We start from the raw sequence: 24,801 nt of genomic DNA on the forward strand, positions 1-24,801 counted from the left end.
AGGATGTGAACATGATAAATAAATATTTTTCAGTTAGACATGCAGCAAAACATCAGGGGTAAAAAAAGACAGCAATAATATTAATTGACAGATAGGCTCCAATAGTGATAGAAGAGATTAAAAGCAACAAATTGTAGATTTGTAGTAGTAGTAAGGGATTATTGGCAGGGGAAGAGAATTATTTTTGCATGTATTTATTTCACCAAAAACTATTATTTTGGAGGTTAAGATAATTTTGGGAGACATAATAAGCTTTCAGCAGACAATATTATTTATGAATGGGGATTTAAACTGGATTTGCAATATTGAAGCTGTATCAAGGAAAATGTAGGAGGGAAAAATAACAAAAGTGGCTAGAATCCTAAAGAATTATATAAAAGTATTCACTGTGGAAGATGTGAATTCAGTAGCAGGAACATAGACAGAATTTCAATATTATTCCCCATGGTATAATAACTGGGCTTGACTGGACAGAAATTATATTTCATAAGAGCATGTGTATTTAACTGAAAAGTTTGAGACTCTTCCAATAAATATTTCAGATCATACATGAATAAAAACTAAAATAAGCATACATGGCTATGAAGTGAAAATGAAACACTGATGGTTTTATATTTATCTGCTGAAAGAGAGGAATTTAAGAAATGGATAGTGGAAGTGATTTGAGTTATTAACAAAGATAGAAATTTCTTCAGAAGGGATAGATAAACAGTGAGATAAAATGGAAATGAAGTCTAAAAACTTGGTAAATTAAGACAGAAAGAGATACAAGAAAGACATAATATGAATTATTTAGGGGTGGCAAGGGTTAAAGTGTTGCAGAAGAAGGGTGATATCATAGAAAAAGAAGAGAAGCAACTGCAGAGTGCAATAGGGAAAAAGAGAGTATTTGGATATTATGCATGATTTTAGAAAGGTTGTTGTTAAGCAAGTATTTTTAATAACTCAAAGAGTACAAACAATTTTAGTACAATGACTTTGGCAATAGAAAGTAGAGAGGGTTGTCAAAAACTTAGGGAGCCAATGACAAGAAAAATAACCATAGGTACTACAGAGGTATACATACATAGTAGAAATTGTTTGAAAAATTGTACAAAGCAGATGCATGTGGAACCAAAAAAAGTCATAAATGGAAATATTTATGGAAGATGTAATCATGCCAAGGTTTCCTGACAGTGAGGTTCAACAAGTGATAGCAGAAAGAAATGAAATACAAATTGTGATGTTTAATCAATCATCAGGGAAGTCTCCAGGATGGATGATATTACCTTGGAAGTTTGGTAGTTGGGAGGGAGGAAGAGGTATAGGCAACAATCTAGAAGATTTTGTTTAGCTATAATTTAAAAGTAGGGAAGTATCAGCATGTTGGATGAAAACTGTAGGCTGTATTACCTAAAAAGGGTTAAAACCTTTCAGACATGTCTTCATATACAATTTAAATTTTAAACCATGACTATAAAGTGTTTACATATATACTAGTTAACAAAATGGCAAAAGTATTGTCAGAATTGATAAGATGAGAACATTAGATATTACACATTGCTATGAATCATGGCTAAAACGTAAAAATCTTCTTGAAAAATATTGACTGTTATCAATGTATTTACTTGACATTTAGTTGTTTTATTATAGACTTTGTAAATAGTTGCTTGTTTGTTTTATCTTAATTATTGTGTTATTTATTGTTTTTATTTTTGTTATAAAGTTTAAATAAAAGTTTTCAAGAAAAAAATTGATAGATATGGATCAATGTGTTTTTCTGAAAGGAAAGTGTACATTTGTCAACATTAACAGAGCAATGATGATCCAGAGAGATGATGAGTGTAAGAAAATATTCCTATTGTTGGTAAGTGTAGATGCAGAGAAAACATTTGATAGAATCAGATGAAATTTTGCAAGTAGGCAGGAGTAGCATTTGTATTCCCTGACAGAATAATAGGGTTAATAAGGAATATATATGAAAGATCAGAGGCAAGAATTAAGGTGGGGTGGTTCCTCTCTGACAAGCTGTGTTTGAAGAGAGGACCTAGGCAGGAATGTCTTATTTCCTTTTTGTTTGCTTTATAATTAGCAAAGCAAAAAAGGGACTGACAAATTCAAAGGTATAAAAGCACGGTAATCAAGAAAAATAGTTTTGTTTGAAGATGCGATTATTTGTACTTGATAAATTCAGAAAAATATATTTCATAGGTTCATAGGAGGTTACTGAGCTAGTGGGTCCTAAGGCCCTTACAAGTCTGGCCATGTTAATCCAGAGTTGCCTCAATTGTCCTTGGTGAGATGGATGTAATTTACAGAGCAAGTCTATGACAAAAATGAACTACCGCTGTCCATGAGGGACATATGTGCCACCCCAGGGTGAATTTTGGTCTCCCATCCATTTCTCCAGGTTGCAGCTGAATAGGGTGAGTGAAGAGCTCTGCTTCATGTGAATTGGAAGTTTCTTCCAGAGTAGCAGCAAACATTGGGAGATCTATCTGTCTCTCCAGCATGTTCTGTTAATGTCACAGGCTAGGTTAAGATCCCTAGAGTGAGTGACTCTTGTGCCATTTGACCTGTGGATGTGGAGCATATCTATCAGGGCATGGTCAGAAACTGCCTTGTAGGTCAGGCATAAGTCACCTCTCAGCAGCCTATATGATACAGAGTACAGTGACAGGGCTTTCAGCCTGTCCATGTAGGTCATGGTTTGGAGGCCCTGCAATTTCTTGGGGAGAAACCTCTGTGATCTCTGCAGCTGCTGCAGGTGTCTGGAGAGGTACATGCTGAAGGAAGCATTGTACTCTATTAATGGTCTGGTGAGGTTCGAGTACAGTGGAATTATAACATCCTTAGTCCTAGATGTGTTGCTCTTATTTATGCAGTATGCAATGTAGAAGGCTTTCCTTACAGCAGTGGAAACTTGGTGTCAAAGTTCCCATTGCTGTGTTCCCAGATCTTGCACCACTGAGTTTGAACTTGGGGGTGGGGGTGCTGTCAATATTGTATTTAGCAGGGAATTCTTCTTTGCCAAAGGGGATAATAATGTGCTTTTTTGCTTTTAGTTTTAGACCATGGCGTTTGTACCAGTCATTTGTCTGTGTTAGCCCCTCCAGTAATATGTTAACATTGTTGGGAGACTCAATGATTGCACCCAATTTAGAATCATCAGTGAACTTGGTAAACCACAGGCTGTCTGCTTTAGCCTGGACTTCTAAGAAATAGAATACAAACAGTAAAGGGTCCAGCACAGATCCCTGTAGTATGCCACTGGTGAAGGGTCTACTGGTAGAGGTGGAGTCACCAACTTTGACACTATGTTTCTGTCATTGAGCCAATTGGCTACCCATCTAGTGACATAAGGGTTAATCTCCAGGTGGGAGAGTTTCTCAATGATACTTGAGTGGGGGATTGTGTCAAAAGCCTTGACTAGGTCAAGGTAGGTGATATGCACTGTCTTACCTTCATCCAGGGCTTTGGTGACTTTCTGAAAAATAATAAGCATGTCTTGTTTATGTATGTCACCCAAATGATGGAAGGATAGTTGAAATCTCCGACGACTAAGGTGTTGGGCTGTATGGTAAGTGACTCCAGTAAGTCCATGTAAACAGTGCAGTTTTCTTGGTTCGTAGTGGGGGGCCTATAGCTAGCAATGATGTGGTAAGGTATTTTGCCTATAGTTAATTGGACATGGAGTACTTCAAGTGAGTCATACTTTTTGACCAGTATCGAGGTGTACTTGGCTTTAATGAAGATGGATAGACCTCCACCTTTGGAACTTTCATGCTCATTTTGAGGTCTGAACATGTTGAAGGCATTGTAGCCTTGCACGGCTGGGATGCTCTCCATTGCCTTGAACCATGTCTCAATGACTGCACAGATGTCAGCATTTTCCAAGATGAGAATTGCTTCCAGGGAGTACAGTTTCATGTTTAGACTCACAGAATTAAGCAGCAGAAACTTGAGTTTATCTTGAGTGGATTTTTCTACATCAGAATTTTTGTTGTTTTGACATTGCCTAAAAAAGGTACTATGGGGGAGGCAAGCACCTTTGCCTGTATCCAAAAGCCTAGAGGAGACAGGTGCAGACCATCTCTGGCAAAGCAGCATGGCCTGTCAACCATGGCTTCCCAGGATGACTGACAAATACCGGATTCCTCTGGATTGATACCACAAGCTAAGCCAATTGTTGAAATAGATTATTTTTGTTTATATTGCAGCATCATGCAGGGTGAAGACAGAATGCTGCTTAAAGCTTGGGCCATACCTGTCTGGGACACATAATCTGATAATCATTCATGTCGCTCCACATATAGTCCAGTGATGTACATCTCAAGTCATTCATCCCAACGTCACCTTGCTAGACAGGGGTCCAGGGAAATAAATAGTGTGGGAAGAAATAGCCAGGGAATTTATATGGCTAGGCTTGTATAGACCCTAGGGCCGATAGCCTAGTACCAGCCTATGAACATATGAATCTATGAACATGGACTATGACAGAGTCATGACAGAGTCATAAGTGACTTGATTGCATGTGTGATTTGATGGACCCTGATACCTGACAGGCAGCTGATCTTGACCTTCTCCTTGTCTAGCTTAGTGAGGACAGCATCTGTGTGTCTCACTATGGAGTCACCTATGACCAATACATTAGTTTTTGAGGTGTTTTGCCTGAGGGGCTTATTCACTGAGACATTGATGTACATGTTATTTTGTGTAGTGGTTTCTATTTGCATTGCAGTGTGTGCAAGTGGTTTACATTTGAGAGGTCTCCGGTCTTTTGGTAGGCTTCTAGTGAGTACTTCTGCATATCTGAGTTTATGTGTTGTGACCTTATTTTGCGTGAGAGGTGAAGTGTGTGTGCTAACAACCTGTTTGATGTCCAGTTTGTTGTTACATGAGAGAAATGACTCCAATTTCATAGTGTAATTACAATTCTCACATAGGGTATTTGTTTTAGGAGTAAGTGGTTGTCAGTATACATAAGACAATTACTGCATTACCTCAGGATGCCCATGTCAATCAAGCTGGCTGGTGAAATGATGGGAAACTGCCCATCCATTATAGCAGGTTTTTACCATATGTACTATTAGGGAAGGGAGCGGGCTAGTTTGACCAGTTTTTGTGCTAGGAAAAACAATGGTGCTTTTTCTGTTGAGGGCTATGCATGATAAGTGTGGTAACACTGCTTAGTGCACCCATAGTGCAGTAGGGAAGATTGGGAAGGTTCTCAGGAAAAACTGAGTTTCAAGGCATTTGCATCTATACACAAGGTACAGCTAACCCCCGTTGCATGGTGCATTGCAACGGGCAAATGTGAGTCTTAAATACAGGTGAAACTGAAACACTTTTAAGCAAATCTACCAACAGGAAAACACACACTGAACCTTCCTCCAGCAATCCCAGCTCAGACAAGGCTGGATCCACAATCTTCTGCCACAGTGTTAAGGAACATTTTGAGAGAGTTTCAAACCTTTTTGGGAAATAAAAAAATGAAGATAACAATGACTATAGCAGTAAAATATGCAGCCACACATGAACTGGTTCAGTACTACCCATACTAATGAGGACATAATATTAAGCATTTAGGTGTATAAATTAAAAATGATTCATTTATGTTAACTAAGGCTACGTGGGAAGAGACTAAATAAAAGATAATACAAAAATTGAGAAGTTGGAAGCTCTTGATTATGGACATGGATAGTAAGTTACAAGCACGGAAAATGTTTTTTAGTTCCCTAAGTCTTATATACAGGATAGGCATATTTTTAACAACCAGAGAAGTTATGGATGATAATTAATAAAGAGTTGAAGGAATTTCTTTGGGAGGGGAAGAGGGCAATATTTAAGTGGTGATCTAGAATTACCTGATTCAAAGAGATACTTTAGAGCTGCACAGTAAAGGTTCATATACACAACTCAAGCAGAAGGTTATAAATTAAAGTGTAAAGGAATGATGATGATGATGATGATGATGATGATGATGAAATGGGGGATAAGAAATAAAGAAATGCAAGATGTGGAGTGCCAGTCCTTAAGGTGAATAACAACAACCATGCAGAAGGATTCCAAGATGGCTGCCGACTAGTCTAGTCCTTACTCTCTGAGCTCCTCACAGCTATTTAACTTTTGTTTTTTTTTTACAACTATACATCAACCTTTTTCCTCAAATTTTTATACTAAAAGATTTTATAAATCTTTTTCTACGCATTTGGATTATTTTTTCTTCTGGAATTATTATCCTGGGATTTATTTTACCTCAGAACATTCTTGGTCTCTCTGCTGCTGGGACTCCTACTGCTCCAGTCTGTTCCTGGTTCCTGGTATCCTGTTAACTGCATTCCATTTCTGGGCATGGCTACAAAATCTGACTCCATGGAGACTCAGCCTACAAAGGCCAAATATACTTCAATGCTCTCTCCTGAAAAAAGATTCAGGTTCAAAAAGACTGAAATCATCTAGACAACCTACAGAAACTATTAATGCAAGTAATACAGATTTAAATGGCTCAAATTTCCTTTTAGAAGAACTAAAAATAGCATTAAAACCAATCCAAAGTGCTATACAAAACTTTTCAGAACAGTTTACAGACTTTAGTAAATCTTTAAAGCAAATAAACGATAGTATTGTTACTATTGAAAATAAAATCTTAGCTTTGGAGGTTAAAACAGACTTATTGGAAAGTGACTTTAAATCTAGAGATAAAACTGTTTCAGATTTACAAGCTAAAATATTGGATCTGGAAGCCAGGAGTCGAAGAAATAACATCATTATTCATGGTTTACCTGAATCTTATGACAATAAAAACTTGTTATCTGTGACTAAAATATCTTTGAAACACTGTTAAATTGTGAAGCTTCTTCAAAATCTATAATTGTAGAGAGAGCACACAGAGCACTGCATACAAAGCAAGATTCTTCCACACCAAGGTTAATTTATACTAAGTTACTAAACTTTCAAGACACTTTCCAGATCCTAGAAACTGCTAAAACAAAGAAACAATTCATATGGAAGTCTCACAAACTATCATTTTCCCAAGATCTTCCTGCACAGATCAAATTAAATAGACAAAAACTAGCCCCTATTGTGCTGACTTGATAAAAGAGGGATTAGATTTCAAATGGCATATCCTAATACCTTGTCTTTCACAGCTAATGACAAAAGATTTGTATGTTCAGATCCTAAAGATGCAAAAGACATTTTTCTTAAAACATTTAAAAAGCTTCCTGACACTGTATCTTAATATTCTACTGTTAAAGAACTACAATAAGGTTTGATCTTTTCTTTTCTTTAATATGACAGTATTTGTGTTACATGATTTGTAATTCTGGTGTGACATAATTATATTACCTTAAGAACTTGTCATGTAATTTGCACATGATGGATTTGGTGTGACAGTGTGCAGTGACAGGATATATGCTTGTTAGATTTGTGTGGATTAATAGAAGCATTTAAATTCCTGTATTTACTTTTTCTCTTTCTCTCACATATGCTTGCTGTGTAAATAGATAATATGTTAATTTTACTACAAGCTTTGGAGTTACAGCCTTCTGTGTAAGCTAAATGATTTTTGGAGGGAAAAACATTCCATCTCAACATTCTAGCAAGAAAATCTTCCCTCAGAGTTCCAGCTGATGCTCTGCATGAACATGCACACTACAGTCTCTCTGAGATGGATGGTGATGTCATCATTTGTGAGGAAAGAAGGACAGTTTCAAATACACAAGTCTGCTTGTTTTCAACAAGTATTCAATAGCACTAACTTTTTAATAAATCTGGCTATTATTTAAAGTGTTTTCTCTTCATAAATGAAGGTTGCTTTTTAAATTTAAACAGATTCATGTCACATAATATATTCAATGACTTTTAGTGTGTCTGCATGACTTCAAAACAAGCTGCTACTTTCATAAAGCAGAGTGAAAATGTTTCTGGAAACAAATGAACAGGTTAGTTTTATATATTAAAATTCTAAAGGATGTGTAAAGAAATGAACATATTTTCCTATTCAGAATATTTTTTCATACAATATTTTATATTATACTGAAGTGTTTAATTTGACAAATGTTACAAAGTATACCTGTTCATATGAAAGTTTCATGTTCTTTCTATTCTCTGCTCTCTCTCTTCTCAGAGGCTGGATGTGATATTTATGATTAGTAGTTTATGTTTAAGAAAGCCTTTACTTATTTGAAAGGTTTGAAATAACTATCTTTAATATGATTAGCTGAATCTACATGTATATATTTAAGCCCTTAGATTTACTGCATTTAGCTTGTTTGTTTCTGTTTTAATTAGATTTTCAAAATGTTTACTTTAAAAGCCTTGTCTTTTCATGCTGTTTTGCTATGTTACATCTATAGCTTAGAAGAATAGTATGGCTATATAACCTAACAGAGTCATTAGTAAAATATTCAAAAAGTAGATTTAAAATTATATGTAAGCACATTGTTGTACAATCAGTCCAATATATATGATGCTGTTTAAGTTACTATTTAATAATATAATTATACTTTATTCATGTATATTAACTAGTGTTAAAACCTTACAGCTTATAATATTTCATTTTGAATAGTTCCTGTACTATTATTATCTAGTTAATAGGTGCATCTCCAGACTGAATTGTTTTTCATTTTGAGATATGGTTGCTTGGTAGTTGTTTTTTGCTTTATTTGAACTATAACTAAATACTCATTCTACAGGTATTAGTGCTTTTATCATACTAATGGTCATGTTGATTAATGAAATTATCACTAAAGTACTAAAGAAGGTTCAGTAGATAGTGCATGACTATTATCTTTAGTTCAGTAATGCTATGCTTATTTACTTATATTATAATGTTACCAGTTGGTTTTGTTATACTTATATATGTTATCTTACATATCTTTCAGTTTTAATTGTATTACTTCTTATGATAGAGTGTTCTAGTTAAGCAGAGTGTGATTTATTTATTACTTACTTGTTTCTCTTTCTCTTGAAATACTTGAGGAAATACATTTAATCACTATAAATTTCAATTTAAGGATAGGAGCTTTAGATTAGTATTAGAAGTAGGGATTAAGCATGTTGGACGTCTTGAAATTAGTTAATTTTGTATATATTTTTAGTAGTATTACTCGGACTTTATGTTATGTTAGGCTTCCTTTGAGTAATTTGTATTCTAACTTCAGGTTATTATCTATAATTACAATGTTTTTTTCATGTTCTTCTGCTCTTCCTTTATCACAGGGGGATTGGTGGGTAGGCACTAGGGTTAGGATAAAGGTTATTATTATACATTTCATGGTTCTTAAAAAAACTTTTTTCTTTTTCTTTCAACAAATATTATTTGATGACTTGCTTGAATACTTAAAGACTGTTTTTTCTTTTATTTTTTTCTTCTTCTTTTTAATGTTGTGTTGGATTTGCACCTTGAGTTCACTTTTATAGCATCAATAATGATTATACTTGTAGAATATGCCTGTTGACATAATTTTAGATTCTTGGAATGTTAGAGGCATTCAAGATAAAGCGAAAAAGTCACTATTATTTCATATGATCTTTAAATCACAGGCTAACATTTGTTTTATTCAAGAGACCCATATTTCACGTATTGATTGGAATAAAGAGTTAAAAAATGGATCAAAAGATTATAGCTTCAGGTGACTCATCTAACTCCAGAGGTGTAGCTATAATCATTAAACAAAAATTCATTGGGAATATTATTGATGAGAAATTGGATGATGAGGGAGGTGGTGCTTATTTACCGCTTCTATTGCTGGTTTGGACAAACCCTTATTAATTTTAAATCTATATGGCCCATGTAATTCACAACATTTGTTCATTTTAAAATTTACAATATTCTTGCATCCTATAAGGATCATCATATTATAGTGGGTGGTGACTGCAATGGAGTTATAAACCCTGTAATTGATCGTTCCGGCTCCACTGTCACCTATAATCTTCAATCTACTCTGGCTATAAATGATTTGATGACAGAATATAATTTAATAAATCCCCTCCGCACTGTTAAAAATATAAACAAGAATGATATATATACTTATTATTCTAAGTGCTATCATTCGTGGCCCAGATTAGACTTCTTTCTAATTTCAGATTATATTTCAAAATATATTGTGGACTTTACTACAGAACCCAGATTCTTTTCGGATCACTCAAGAATTTCACTAAAATTGAACATAAAACCCAATATCAAAAATAAAACTATGTTTAATAAGTGGACCTTAAATAATAACTTATTGTCAAATGAAGATATTTGCAAACAAGCTTCAGAAATCCTAAATGAAGTGGTGAATAGTCTTGAATCATCAGACATTCCTTATGACATACAATGGGCTGCATGTAAAGCAAGATTAAGAGGTTTATTTATTAGTAAAGCTGCTTTTTCAAAAACAATACTTTAAGAAAGAGGAATTCTTAAAATCAAGAATTTCTTCGTTGGAAAATCATCTTAGTCTGAACTATGATGCTACTTTAGAAAAACAAATTTTTGATTGTCAGAAAGATTTAATTCTGCTTCACCAAAATAACCTCTCCTTAGCTGAACAAAAGCTACTTGCTTCATATTCAGAATGGGCCCAGGTTCCATCTAAATTGTTAGTGAGAATTATTAAAGTTAAATTCAGAAATCCAAATATTACATCTTTATCTTATAATAACAGATTATATAATACTGATGAAGAGATTATTCAACTTTTCACCTCTCTTTACACTGAGTTATATTCAGGTTCTTCTAATTCTGTTAAAGATAATCACTCAAAACTCTTTTTAGACTCTTTGCAGTTCCCTAAACTTAATGATAATCAGCAAAAACTACTTTCTACCCCTATATCGGTACAAGAAATCTCGGATTCAATAGATAATCTTAAATTGGGTAAATCTCCAGGACCTGATGGTTTTACTCCAGAATTTTTCAAAACTTTCAAATTGGTAGTTCTTCCCTTTCTATTTAAAGTTTACAATCATATAAGAGTTAATGATATCTCTGATATTCATTGGAACACATCCAAAACCATTCTAATTCTAAAAAATAATAAAGATAAATCTGACCCAGTAAATTATAGACCCATTTCTTTAATTAACGTGTATATTAAGATTCTGTCATCTATTCTGGCTAACAGATTGAAACGGATTTTACCCCCAATTATCTCGTCAGATCAATCAGGTTTTATGTCTCAGAGACATGCTTGGGATAATACTCTATCTTTAGAGACTATACTTCATCTCATTAAGAAAAATCCAAACCCTATATATGCTTTGATTATAGATGCATCAAATGCCTTTGACAGAGTATGTTGGAACTTTCTATTTCAAACTATGTTATGTTTTAATATTCCCTTATTCTTTATAAATTTTTTAAAAGTTTTATACAAGAATATGTTTACTAGACTATACATTAATGGTCAATTTTCTGCTCGATAAAGATCACTAAAGGAACAAGACAGGGTTGTCCATTGTCCCCTTTTCTTTTCAACATTTACTTAGAACCTTTGCTATTGTTTATTACTCAAAATACTTTTCATAACATCCCTAGAATTCTTAATACTAATATTCATTTCTCTGCTTTTGTGGATGATTTAGTAATCTACTTTCAAACTCCATTATCTGATTACAGAAAAATAATGAATTCTATTGATTATTTTTCTTTGGTTTCCAACTATCTTTTAAATTCTACAAAACTCATATTTTTCCCTTAAATCATTTAGCACACAAATCTTTTTGTTTCCAGACAATCATTTTCAGTTTACTTATAATATAAAATATTTAGGAATCAATTTAGAACACAATAATAAATCTTCCTTTCAAAATAATATTAATAAATTATGGAACTCTATATTGTCTGATATGGACAGATGGAAGCATCTAAACCTTTCATTTCTTTCAAGGGTGGCCATTATTAAAATGAATATTCTGCCTAAATTTCTTTACCAATTCTCATCATCTGATCAGATAATTTCAAAAAATTTTTTTGAGTCTGTAAATAAAGCTTTGGCAAAATTCATATGGTTCCCTAAATCTGTTAGAATTTCCTATTCTAGATTGGCATTTTCGAAGGACAAGGGAGGTTTGGGTTTACCTAATCTTTATCTCTATTATTTGATTGTCTCATCCAATAAACTTCTTACTATCTCTAAATTCAATAACACTTCTTATCCATATCACTCTTTATGGATAAAATTATGGTATAATTATGTCATTTATAATAATTTAAATCCTGAAGCTATTCCCTTTATCTCTCTGGATAGTTTATTTATTAAAAATATATCTACAGTATTTAAACAAAAGATTAGAGATTTCCAAACCTTACTCAAAATGTGTAAACTAGAAAAGATCTCGCACCATGTTCAGCCAATTCATCTAAACCCAAATATATTATTGGACAATAAACTTTTGAACTTAACAAACTATCCTTTAATTAAAAATCTAAAATTAGGAGATGTTTTGAAATATCTTGACTTGCCTTTATCTGACTGGCGTAAGTTATTGAAAGTAAACTGGAATTACTCACCAATTCTTACACAACTAAGAGCAATAATTAAAACAAATTTGTATCTCTGGTCCCCATAGACTCACAATTGAAAAACCTTAACACGATTATCAAAATACTTTCATCATCTGATAAAATGCTCTCAAACTCATATAAATTAATTAATTCTTTAATGATGGACAACAACTGTCTTTTATCTAATGTTTGGTTGAATTATAATTCCCAATTGTCAGAATCTCAGAAAGTCCTGGCTATTAGACACACTAAGGAATTTATCCCTTTTAAAAATTAGCATACACACAATTAATGATTAATAATGATGCCTACTTTACCCCAATCAAATTAAACAAATTTAACCCAAATAAGTCCCCTTCGTGTTCATGCTGTTCTCATCCCCAAGCAGACCTCCTTCATATTCTATGGTATTGTCATTTTTCTCACAGATTGTGGACATCTTTGAAAGTCAGACTGCAGAAAATGGGGTATCAAAAATCCACGTTGACGGGAATTTGCTATTCTACATATTCCATTGATTCATCTTTCAAAAGTTGATATTCATGTTATCATTTTTATTTGCTCATTACTAAAACTTTATATAATACAAAATTGGATTGATCGTTCTAAATTAAAATGGGTTACTTTCCAGAAAATGGCTTTTAAATTTATTGATGCTCAAAGATACTTAGGTGGAAGTCCAAAAAAAAGCTATTAGAAAGGTTGTGTTAGAAAAGGTTCTAAACATATTAAATAGTTAATGTTAAATATATTTTTTTTTCTCTCAGGTTGCCTAACTTGTATATAGTGTACATATGGTGTATGTTTTATTTCTAAATAACTTATCAAAATCTCAAGAAGGTTGTTATCACTAGATGAATTGTTATATGTTCATTTATGCCTTCTTGTTATGTATAATCTTTTAATTGTCTTGCTATTCATATAATTAATAAAAAATTTTTTGAGAAAAAAAACAACAACCATGCAGAACATTACAGTCATAAATTAGCAGAAAGTATTCTACGCTTTAAACCAGCATGGGAATGGAGCAGGGTGATTTTACAAATAGGAACGACTACAAGTAAAGCTATAGAGAATAGACAAGAGGGGTCTATAATTACTGGAAGAAATTAGCAAAGGGACCAAGGTAACAGAAACAAATAACTATGGAAGGAAAGTTAACAGATTGGGATGAGGTCAAGCAGAAGTTTGGACGGCAGGACTACCTGCTCTACCAGAGATGGATAGTGGAGTGCAGGCAAAGATAAAGGGATAGCAGAGTGTTAAGTGAAAAAAAAACAGATCTGGCAGAGATCATAGCTGAGTCTAGAGCAGAAGCTGTTGTTAAAAGAGGATTAATTAATAGTCCACATGACATACTGCATTCTAACTATAAAAGTCAAACAAGATAGATTATAAAAGATCAGAAAAAAAAGAATGGAAAAGAGAATGGAAAGGCAATTTCCAAAGGATTAAGTCTAATATGTAAACCCATGGAACGAATTATCCTGGAAATGATAAACAAGGACACTTGCAACCTACAGACTTTGGACCCATTCCCAATTGGCCTTGCTAAGGGATAGTCATGCCTACTTAATCTGGTAGACTTCCTTGAGAGGGTCACCAAGGCAATGGACAAGGGTAAAACAGTGCATACTGCATATCTTAATCTGGCTAAGGTATTCAATATAATACCCCCCAGAAAGTTCTCTGACCTGGATGTAAATCCTTACATAACTCACTGGATTGCTGGCTGGCTCACTGATAGGACCCAGGAAATCAGGATCAGTGAGACCATCTCCACCAAGAGACTTGTCACCAGCAAAGTACCCCAGTGTCCATGCTGGGCCTGATACTGCATGACATCTGCTTCTTGGAAGGTTAATGTTCAAAGCCTCTGGTTTACCAAGTACACAGATGACTGTAAATTGGGAGCTATTATAGATTTCCTCCAGACATCAGCACCTTGCAAGTAGATGTAACACAGACAAATAGCTAGTGCTGAAGCCATGGCTTAAAATTCAATGCCAAAACTGCATTATAATGCCTTTTGGGAAACTGTCAACCCAAGTTAATTACTTCATTGATAAAATACCCCTAAGAGATAACTCAGTAGTTAGGGATCTTGGAAAATATGTAGACAGCATTCCAGCCTTTGACCAACATGTAGTTAAGATAATAACAAAATTATTCTGTGTCACTCAACTTATAGGGTATGGCATTCAGGTTCAAGTTATAGTACCACTTACTTGGCCCTTATCAGATCTATCATTGAATACATTGCCCCCATTGGCATGTAATTAACCAGACACTTGCAACAACTGAAATGCCCACAAAGATTTCTCACTAGGACAACTCATAGTATGAATATCCTGTCCTATACTGATTACCTAAAGCCTCTGTTTCTGTACTCAATCTCCTTCAGGCTGATGAGGAAATCTTTGCCCGGCTTACAGGGCTACCTCAGACCCAGCCCTGATTGATCTATTTCATATATGCAAAACAAAAGCACCAGAAACACAACAGCCAGGGTTCTGTACTTCACTTGTGAAATAAACAGAACATTTTGAAGAGACAGATATGTGTCCCAAAGGATCCCTGCACTGCAGAATAGGCTCCCCATCCATGTAAAACAGAATTCATCCCTGGCCCTATTCAAACAAAACATTGACAATTGGATGATAAATCATAAATTTACCCTCAGTCTGGCCCCCACATCCCTTATGGACAGAGGCTGATAATAGGAAAAGTATTATCCTAAATAACACCCCCGACAAATCTTTAGTTACCCCCCATATAGATGCCCATGATACTCAGAACCCAAATAGTTTGGAGTGCTTGGATATATTTGTTAGGGTCCTAGTGTTAATTAGCCTAACAGCAACCTATAAACATATGAACACTGGGATGACATCTGTTTGGCTCCCAAGTATGTGACAAAGCCCAGGAGGATTAGGATTTTTGAATGGAAATATTTATGTTTGCATGTTTATTCCCAATGCAGACTTCAAAGGACTTTTTCCTCAGGTAGATAGCAAATGCTGGATGTGGGATAGGAAAGAGAAAGTGGTAATTGAGAACATGTGTTTTGGGAATGTAGTGAGTTTGCAGAATTTAAAAATACCCTATGGAGTACTTTGTCAGAAATGTTGGAAGAGCAAATGGCTGTAACTATGAAAATGATGCTTTTGTGGCAGGCTATAGGACCTGAATAGCATAGATGCAGTAAGCCTTTACTAAGTGTAGTGCTACTGGATGCTAGAAAAAGCAATTACTAGAAAACAGAAATCAAAATCTAAACCATTTGTAATTGAAATATTAAATATTGTCTTTCGGCTCTTCCCGGTTAGGGGTCGCCACAGCGGAACTCCGGTCCGCTAATAACTGGCAGTGGATTTTTACAGTGCTGAGTTGCCAGCCCGATGCCCAACCTACAAAGAAGGCACACCCGTTCATTCATGCACATACCTACCTGCATGTCTTTAGATGTCACTCGACAATTGGGAGGACATGCAGACTCCACACAGAATGTGCTCAAGCCGAGAATCAAACAGGAGAACCTTTTGCTGTGAGATGACAATGCTAACCGCTGTACCACCATGGCCCTGAAATATTCAATATTGTAAAGGAGATAAAAGAATTAGAGGCATTCATAGGTTCATAGGGGATAACTAGGCTAATGACTTAAGAACCCTTACAAGCCTAGCCAACATAACCCAATTTTACCCACTATATGGCTCCTAGGGGCAAGAGGATGATGGCATGGGTTTTTGCCTATGCCTTGAGTATCTTACAAACTGCCCCTGTCCCTAAAGGGCACAGGCACTACCCAGGTGTGAATTTGCAATCTCCATCCATTGACCCAAACTACATTAGCACCAGATAATTTACCTGCATCCTTCATCAAACTATCTGCTAACAGCATAGCCTTTCTTATCTTCATCATAATAAATAGGTCCATCCAAGAATCTTATGTTCTCTCACTTTGGAGACAAGTATTCATTATCCCACTCCATAAAGGTGGTAAAAACACTGACACCACTAATTTCTGTCCTATTGCCATACTTTATCCACTCTCAAAAGTCCTGGATAAATGTATTCACTCACAACTGATGCCTTATCTAACACAAAACCTCATAACCCCCGCACAACATGGATTCCATCCTGGCCGCATTACCATCACTGCACTCCTCTCCTTTGTCAAGTCCATTAATCATGCTTGTGACTCTGGACAAATCATATCAACCCTGTTCCTAGACCTTTCCAAAGCCTTCAATACTGTCTCCCACAATATACTCCTAACACAACTCTCCTCTCTCAGTCTCTCCCCTTCCACCATAGTTTGGTTCTCCAGCTACCTCTCCTAAAGATAGCAAGCTGTTAAATGGAAACATTCCTCCTCTTCCTTTCTATACACCCCTACTGGGGTACCACAAGGTTCAGTCCTTGGCCCCTTACTTTTCAATATATTCTTCAACAACTTTCACCACATCATCTCCAGTTCTACACTAATCCAGTATGCAGATGCTTCAACAATCATCTGCTCAGCTGACACCCCTTCTGACAACCACTTAGCCCTTAATGCCAATAAAACCAAATTATGGATTTTTTCACCATCTAAACACTCCCCCATTGATGCAAACTCCTTCAAGATCATAAGCCACAATAACACTCCCATTGAAACTCTCCCTCACACCAAACTGCTTGACGTCATTATTGACAAACATCTAAAATTCGATATTCACATCCAACCTAACCTAAAAAAACACCAAAAATTAGGACTCCTATATAGGCATAACCATTATCTCAACCCCTCCACTAGAAGGACCCTCGCCTCCACATACCTTCTCCCCTCCCTAATGTATGGCACTTCTCTGTTTTTAAATCTTCAGCTAGGCTTTCAAACTAAATTAGAAGTCTGCTAGAACAAAATCTGCAAATTTGCCACCAACTCTCATCCCATCACTGCATCTTCCTCCACTCAGTGCAATGGCTCGGGCTTCCCAACTCTCTGAACCTCCTCCGCCTTGCATTTCTGCCTGTTACTAGCTGTGGTTTTGCTTGGAATTTTGCTTGGGTCTGCTGCTGGAATACACTCACTGCTTTGTGTTTTCTTACTGCTTTAAAAATAAATAAATAAATAAGAGATCCAGGGAAGGTCTCTGCTTAATGTCAATAAGAAGCATGTTCCAAATAAGGGGCAATCTCTGAGGCACATATCTGTCTCTCCAGCACATTTTGTTTGAGTCGCTGACTAAGTTTAGATCCTTAGAGCAGGTGACCCTTGTGCTGTTGACTTGTGGATGTGCAGCAGCCACATCTTCTGATCCTTAGAAAAAGGAAAGCGTAAACTACAAAGAAATAAACTGAATTTGGGGGATCCATACATGTAGAATAATGCTCAAGATGAAGAGTGAAGTTTAAGATAAGACAGGAATTGAGCAATTTATGTAATGCTGTAGTACATGAAAATTATTAAAAAGAAAACGTATACTGCATCATAGTAATGGAAAATGTTATTATTTTTTGTTTTCTTTTTTATAAATGTATGTACACTTATGTCATTGTGATGAAAGGAAGTACTGTCAGCACAGTTATCTGAAATTTTGTAAATAATTATGTCATTTGTGAATAACAAACTGATCTATACAAGATGCTTATGTTACAAATGTTTTAAAACTGTGGGTCATACAAGATGCTGGTGTTACAAATGTATTAGAACTGTATGTCATGTGTATATCAAACTGATTTGTGCAGATGTTTGTGATGAAAACGCATTTGTAAAGTGCTTGTATTTGAAACGTAACCACAGTGTGCCCTACTGCACAGAACAGAAATGTACAGGCACTATTGTAACTGTTTAAATGTATATATTTTAACAGAGGAAACTGGAGGGTTAACCTCAGTCCAGCAAACTTTAGAAAAAATCTGAATTTAAATACTTCATAGGCTAGACCATAAAGATGCTATCTCATAGGTTTCAAGGCAGCCAGAGACACAAAGTATGTGCTAGGAAGTTTTCTGTATTGTCTTTGGGGTGAACTAATTACTCCCTGGAAGTATGGATGTATGAAATTGTTTTATGGCTTCCAGAACCTGCCAAAGATCTGAGCAAAAACCCTTGCATGTGTATTTTTACAGGTAGGTGCTAAGTCCTGTCAGCTTCCAGCAATGGGAGATTTGCATGGGAACTAGAAGTCAGATGACCAGAAATGATGTCATTCTGCAAGCTATCCCAGCAGTAATATTTTAGCTATTATTTTGAGAAATCTCTTACTGAGGCAGTGCATTCTGTATTCTGTCTTGGGCCTGACAACAACAAGAAGAACCATTCACCACATCATCTGCCTTGTTCTATTAAGTAAGTCATAGGGTATAGTGACTCTCTTAGATACACTCAGGAATGTAGTGAAGCTTAGTTTAGATATTGTTTTTCTTTATTTGTCTGAGTCTATCCTGCAGTGTTATTTTAAATATGTCCTGTGCTTTTGAACTCTGATGTCTCTGTGAATATATATTGAGTACTGTCTTGTTCTTTTATTATTTATTATTACATATAGTTAAACCTTTCATTGTAGCTGATCTTTGTAGATATATTTAAGTTTTGAGAGTACTTTCATATTTATTTGGTGACACTGTGTGGGCCACTCCTGGTAGCCTTGCTCTTGGTCAAACTACCCTTTGTATTAGTATTAATATCACACAATAAAATTGGACACAGTTTGTTAAGGGCCTTAAAGTAGCTGTTGATGGGTTCTGGTGGCAGTGGTAACTACCTTATAGCCTGGGCAGAAGGGGGACATAACTAGTAAACCTCTGCCAGACTTTCTGATGTGCTCCAAGAGTGCATGTGTCAGGTACTTGGGCAGGGATACAAAGCACCTGTTTGACAGAGAGAGTATTGGCGGACTTGGCTTGAAACCATAACTAAGTACTCAACTCTATAGCTGGGCCAGTGGGGAGTCTCACTGGGGATCTGGAGAAAGAGGGAGAAACCAGCCCTGGGCTGACTGTGGTCTCTGTGTGCTCTTAAGATAAATTGCACTTCATGCAGAGAGCTGCATCTGGAAATACTGTGTGTGTACCTGTTATCCTCCCAAGGAACATTCCCCACAGGTGCCAGTGGTGAGGATAAAGGCTCCTTGATTACTGGTCCAGTAGTGGGTTGTGTGAGTCATTACTTAAAATGTGATGATTTAATAAAGGTGTTTAGAAAACCAAAATGCATTTTTCATCATTTTTAGTTTATAATATTAGGGCAGCTAACTGGCTGACTAGTTTTTCTGATGCTTTATTTGGTTATTTTCTAAAAAGGTTTAATATTCTAGATGTCAGTATTGTTTTGGTCATCTTTTTGCTACTTGTGGGATTTTTTTTCACTGTTTTGCCATTGGTGTAACCTCAGAGTTGATATATGTAAGTTAAAAGCATGTAGAGGTAAAACTCTCCCATTGGAGGGGGGAAGGGAGACAAAGATCCCTACGAAAAAGTTTTTAGCGGTACCTATTTGTGGTTAGTATGGTATACATTAAGTTCTAGTTTTTCTGTCTCTTGTTGGTTAGCATTTGCAGGGTCTTTCTGCCTTTATCGCTGCTATTGCTAGTAAGGAGACTCTTGTGGACTGTTGATGGGTGTCACTTGTGTCTAGATGGCTATTAACTGATCTGGTACATTGAATTCTTTATATGAAAAACACTTCCTGGGGAGTTTAGGAAGAAAGTGAATTTTGTAATAATATTTATTTTTGTTTTGTGCTTCATTTCTGTAGGGTTCAGTGTTGTGAGGTTCAAGGAGGTTCTTTAAGGAAAGGATATTTCGGCAGGTGTTGGTCAACTTTTAGATAGTTAGCAAGTTGCCATTCAAAATAGGTAAACCACTTATATATATATATATATATACAGATACACACATTATATATAGATAAATATAAAAAATAAATTTTATAATATATATATATATATATATATATATACATACACACACACACACACACACACACACACACACACACACACACACACACACACAAACACACACACATACACATTATATATAGTTAGATGTAAATAAAAAAGTTATGTATTACACTTCTATTATTTCTGAGATAGCATATCAAAGCAAGACATAATTTGCCAACAATGATATTGTCTAGCTCATCGAAAAGATATACTTGCAAACCTATGGTGAACAAACCCACTTAGTATCAGAAAAAGACACCATCCAATTCCTGGACCAACTTGACTTACTAAAATAGATCCGTCTCATCAAGAATGCATTGCTTCCCTATCACGCAACAAAAGATTGTATATGTAATTTAAAACTTTAAACTCAATAAACACCAGGTCCAGATGGTTTTACTGCAGAGTTCTATAAGACTTTCTGTCCAATAATTTCCAAAATACTTTTATACTGATTTAATTGAATCCCTAATAACTCTATCACGGATATCCATTTTAACTCCTCTAAAACTGTGCTCATTCTTAAAGAAAAATGCAGATCCTAAAAATCCAGAAAGCTACAGGCTCATTTCCCTGATAAATGTTGATTTCAAAAATGTTTCCATGATAATGGCAAACAGATTAAAATCAAATATTTCTCACATTATATCACCCAGGCAATCAGGTTTTGTTCAACATAGACAAATAGGTGATGACATGCTCACACTAGATGCATTGCTAAAATTGTCTAACATGAACCACAGTCCTGCATTCACGCTTACAGCTGACACCTCCAAAGCTTTTGACAGACTAAATATTAATTTTTTGCTATTGCTATTACCATATTTTGGCCTAACTATCAGTTTTATTTGAATAATCAAAACATTCTATACTAATGCTTATACCTCGCTATATATAAATAAGATGATCTCTAATAAGATTGTTATCAAGAATGGTATGTGTCAAGGCTGCCCTCTCTCCCCATATTTCTTCAACTTGTATATTGAACCCTTACTTTTATTTATGTCTCAATAAAGCTTCCATCAAGTACAGCCTCTCTATAAGACAAAGTGTGTTCTTTCAGCATTCACAGATGATTTACACTTTTACTTTATGCTCCCAAGCTCAGACATACCCAAAATTCTAAACTCAATTAACACCTTTCTGAAACTTTCTAACTAAATCTGTAATTTTTCTGATTAATCCATCTAATTTTCTTTTTTTTTTTACCCTCTGCCAACTGAAATTAAAGTATCTCATTCTCTGAAATACTTAGGAATCTCCTTTCAACAAAATTCCAAGTCTTATACACAAAATAACCTCACAATTTTTTAGCTAACATTACAACAGGATTGTAACAGATGGAATAAACTTCAGCTCTCCTTCTTGTCCGAAATATTGATTATCAGAATGAACATTCTACCAAAACTATTATATATCTTTACAACTACTCATCTGATAATATATAACTTCTTTAAAAAACTTCATTCAACCCTAGCTAAATTTATATGGTCTCTTAAGTGAATTAGAATCTCTTATCAAAAATTGGTATGTCCCAAACATAGAAGGGGGTTTAAACCTCCCTGATTTTAAACTCTAATGACATAATTAGCAGTAGTAGACTAATATTAATGGCAGACTACAACTTAAATAGCAAAGAGTGGTTCCCTTCCTAGGTAGAACTTTACTGTACTCATGTCAAATCTCTTAACTTCAACTCTAAAGCCCTACCCTTTCTGAACAAACAGAGTTTGAAAAAAATCCAAATTGTACACTTCCTTAAAGAATAATATACTCAACTTTCAAAAATTAGTTGACTCATTGAACCTATCCAATACATTTGTTATCCTACAGCCCCTACATCTTAACCCAAATTTAAAAAATAAATGTTATACTTAAATAGTTTCCCACTTTTAAAAGAATGTAGAATACTCTACCTTTATTCTTAATGGGATCAATCCATCTCAAAACTGAGATCTTCACTATAACTTCCCATGTGCTACACTATAATTTTAAGACAAGTTTGAGAACTGCATTCCAAAATTTCATCCCATCCCAATTTAAACAATAGTGGCATAAATTCCAATAAAACTTTCTGGGCCATTTTACAAAGAAAGAAGAATATGATCTGAAATACATATACCCCGGGATTCAGTTCAGGAGTGGCCTTAGGTCAACTGGTGCCCTAGGAAAAAGGGCTCCATGGTGCTCCCACCACACAACCTGTGCCCCTATCCTGGTCTACCTATACCAAATAAATACTGGAAAAACACCCCTACTAGAATGATGCCCTAGACGGCCACCTAGTTGGCCTATGCCTAAGGCCAGCTATGGATTCAGTAAACCTCCGTGCAGGAATAGCTTATTCCTGCATGGAAATTACCATTTAAGAGCAGCACAGCAGCACGCCATGCATAGTTATGAAGGCAAGCTGCCTCTGCTCCTAAATGGACATGGAGCATGGACAAGTGCAGGGGGTGTGTCTGAGAGCAGAGCTCTCTCAATATACACGCCCCTGCACTCAAGAATTGCTGTTTGGCAATTACAATGAGTGAGAACAATCATATAGGGGGTTGCCACCTTTTCAAATTTCCAAAGTGGGACTGTTAGTGTACAAACGTGACATGTTGCAGGACAAAACACACCCACAGCCATTGCAAAGGTCAAAGCTCCACTTTCCAGGAAAACCTTATGCTTATAGCAACATAAACACTCCAGGATTTCTGTCAAATGTGCAGATGCACACAGAAATCCACAGCAATAAGTGAAACCTGTTCCTTCTTAGAGAAAATAACACTAGACATATATTTTTTTATCAAACTGATTAAATTTAACCATAGCTGCGTGGGTTTCCCATTGCTTAGCTATGCATACTCTAGCTTAAATGGCACAAGAAGGTAAATAGCAAGATACATTCAGAAGAAACAGTACTGTAATAGTGTAGTGGTTAGAGTGCTCACTTTGCGAGCAGTCATTCCCGGATTGATCCTCACTGTAGTAAAGTCCATTTTCTATGTGAAAGCAATTGATGAACATTTTTTTTGCTATATAACCTACTAAATAACATATATTTGTGAAGTGGAGTACTGCATTAGGTGCAGATGTGAGATGTCATTGTAATAATGTGGTAAAATCCATAGATAAACACAAATGCCCCATACAGTATACGTACACATGAATCAGGGATACTAAACAAAGTTATAATATGTAATGAATGATAAATCAATGCCATACAGCAAATAGTTAAAAAATGTATAAAGTGTCCAAATCTACCACTTTCCTATGATCCATGTTTTTCTTCTTTCTAAATTAGTGTGGGGGTAAGTGGGAGTAAGTACTTTTAAGCAGTAGTAAGCAGATTTAATCCTGTATGCGCAAGGGTAAGCAATGCCTACACAGGATAAGCAATTTAGAGGCTAACTGACTGTAAGAATATTTAACCGGAAGTTAGTTTCATAGTTTCATAGTTTAGTCCTAGGCTATCTGCCCTGGGGCATTTGTAAGCCTAGCCATAGTGATGTGGCTTTTGCCACCCCATGAAATAGTACAAAAATGCACAGAATAGATTTAGAATACTGTGCCTCTGTCTAGTAGTGACACAGTGAAGGTCCCCTTATATAATAGAATTAGTTTACTGTGCCCCTGTCTAGTAGTGACACAGATGTGACCCCTGGGGTAAACTTATGATCTCTCATCCACTCATCAAGATTTCTCTTGAAGAGAGTCAGTGAGGGGCTCTGCCTAACATGAACTGGGATCTTGTTCCAGAGCATGGGAAGCCTCTGGGTTATGAATCTATCCCTCCAGCATGTCCTATTCATACTTGTGCCGAGGTTTAAGTCTTTAGCTCTTGTGGTTCTGATGGATTTGGATTTTTTGAGGTGGAGCATGCCCATCAGTTCCTGATTGGACATGGCCTTGTACGTCAGGCAGAGATCACCTCTGAGCAGGCGGTATGCTACTGAATAGAGCTGGAGTTTCTTTAGTCTGGCAGAATAAGACATATGTTGGAGACCCTTGATCCTCTTGGTGAGGTACTTTTGTGGTCTCTCCAGCTGTTGCAAATGCCGGGTGAGGTACATACCAAATAGGGCATTGTACTCAATCATGGGTCTGATGAGGGAGGAGTATAGGGGTACAATGACATCCTTGGATCTGGATGTGAATCCCTTCATGATAAGGTGTGCAAGGTAGAATGTTTTTCTAACCACTTTGGCAACGTGGGTGTCAAATGAGAGGTCGCTGTCGACTTGGGTCCCTAGGTCTCTGATTACTTTTTCCGTACTCAGTGGGTTGCTGTCTATGTGATAATTTGTGGGTACTTTGTTTTTCCCAAAGGGGATGACTATACATTTTTTGGCATTTCGTTTAAGGCCATGACTCCAGCACCAGTTGTCCGTTTCTGTG

Source organism: Protopterus annectens, chromosome 3.part0 (genome assembly GCF_019279795.1).
Source record: "Protopterus annectens isolate FY-2018-M chromosome 3.part0, PAN1.0, whole genome shotgun sequence".
NCBI lineage: Eukaryota > Metazoa > Chordata > Ceratodontiformes > Protopteridae > Protopterus > Protopterus annectens.